Source organism: Gymnoscopelus microlampas (genome assembly GCF_963454915.1).
Source record: "Gymnoscopelus microlampas genome assembly, chromosome: 4".
Taxonomy (NCBI): domain Eukaryota; kingdom Metazoa; phylum Chordata; class Actinopteri; order Myctophiformes; family Myctophidae; genus Gymnoscopelus; species Gymnoscopelus microlampas.
Genome location: NC_139941.1, coordinates 33,713,730 through 33,715,599, shown reverse-complemented (window position 1 = coordinate 33,715,599; position 1,870 = coordinate 33,713,730). Strand labels below are relative to the sequence as shown.

General features: G+C 41.3%; 1 protein-coding gene across 1 annotated transcript in view; it reads left to right on the top strand.

The window, feature by feature from the left end:
- Nucleotides 1–1,808: 1,808 nt before the first annotated feature.
- Nucleotides 1,809–1,870, top strand: part of htra4 (HtrA serine peptidase 4) — a 20,960-nt gene continuing 20,898 nt past the window's right edge. The window contains exon 1 of the mRNA XM_084055800.1: nt 1,809–1,870. This exon is cut by the window's right edge and continues 512 nt beyond it. The gene's annotated coding sequence lies outside the window, so the exon portion shown is untranslated.

Sequence of the window (1,870 nt, the reverse complement as noted above, 5' to 3'; positions counted from 1 at the left end):
CCCTCGACGCCAACAGGATGTTCAATGGGAAGCACTAGCCATCTCAATACCAACAGCTGCTCTGAACAGGAGCAGACCTGCTCACTCACCTACACAAGATTTACACCTCACAGAGTTCTTCCCAGTTCCCGCTATAATTTAACTGAACATACTAATGAAAAGATTACATACACACCCTCAGTACAGTAGCCTATATGGCATCGCAATTTACGTCGTATATGCAAAATGGCAGCGGTGATATTCCTTTCCCACTGTAATCAAATGCAGCATGGTCTACATTACTTTGTCATACGCGCAGGGAAAACAATAAAAGATGAGCCGTCATAAACACATCTGCTCCCAGAGATGCATGCTTGATGAACTGCGGTTAGGTTCCACCTCGAGTTATTCATTATCATATAACTATTCTGGTGAAACAGAAGCATGTGTTGTAAGACTCATTTCATTACTTAGCTTCTATATTTTGTGGAAATAAATTGCTTGTCAGGGAGCAGTGTTTTTTCCTTTGTTTTCATTCCTTTCCATTGTTTGCTTTTAATATTAGTGATCTGAGAACTGGAAGCTTATTATTGCAAAAGCTACTGACTGCAGAGTGCACCCATAATCACATGTTCAAAATGCAGTAGGTGGGTTTACATTTGTTGTTGATGCATTCAGGGACCCCTCTTATATAGGGAGGAGATGGTGTACCAATCTCTATACAGCCAGGAATCATATCCTTGATAACAAATAAGAAAAAGGAGGACAGAAGAAAAGCAGAAACAGGCCTGACAGTGCTTGCAATGAGTTGATTACTGCCATTTTGGTCACCGACACATGTACCTGCTTTGGTGAATGAGTGACAGACTATGATGATGATGATGTGATATGTGATGTAGCCTATACTGCAACAGAATGTCAGTGAAAGAAAAGCATGATGTACTCATGATATAAAAAATGTGTCAATTTCTGTCAAACCTGGAGCTGAATATTAGATGTGTAGTTCTAGAGCTAGCCTGTCAAGCTTTATAATGCCAACATAACAAATATTCTGCTCAAGCACAGGGTTTCTCAAAGTGGGTGCCCGGGCACCCTGGGTGCCGTGACGCAAGTCCAGGGGTGCCGCAGAATACTTTGATAATATTTTGAATTGATCCAAATCACTTCAGTTTAACCACTTTAACCATAACCCTCTATACTTGAGATGCTCGGTCACCTTGGTGCGTTCTTTTTCCATCTACACCAAAAATAGCAGATCTACAAGCTCACAACGCATCACAAAGTGACATGTTGTGAGCTTGTAGCCTATTGTTGGTGAATGTTACCACAGTATTAGGGATGCTGCGGTTCAAGAGGATATTTTCAATCTGTCCTAATTGAAGCTGACATCTCTCAAGTTTTCCACATGACATACTGTATCTTTAGGGGGAAAGAATTACATTTTGACGTCCCCCGTAATATGACATATATGTATTGGTGCCAAAGTAACAATGTCATTCAGGTGTGCTGTGGATGAAAACAAATATTTACAGGGATGCTCTGAGCCCAATAGGTTTTACAACCACTATGCTCTGGCAACAGGCGTTTCGTGTTCGTCAATTAAAAGAGCATAAATTCAAAACGATAAAAACGCATTCCAGAGCTGCAGCTTATGCTACCTGAGGACAACCGAGGACTTGTTGAACACAGAACCAGCATGTTGCCACTGGAAGATAATTATGACAGCTAGTACTAGACATGCAACCCACGTGTAGTATATAGCCTAAAGCCTGAATTTGTGGGGAGTAGGCCTAAACTAAAGGAACTCAGAATAATGAATATGGAAACGGGCTGTGCGTGCCTCATATGGAAAACACACGCATAGCAAACGTTAATTGAAGTCGAGACGAGC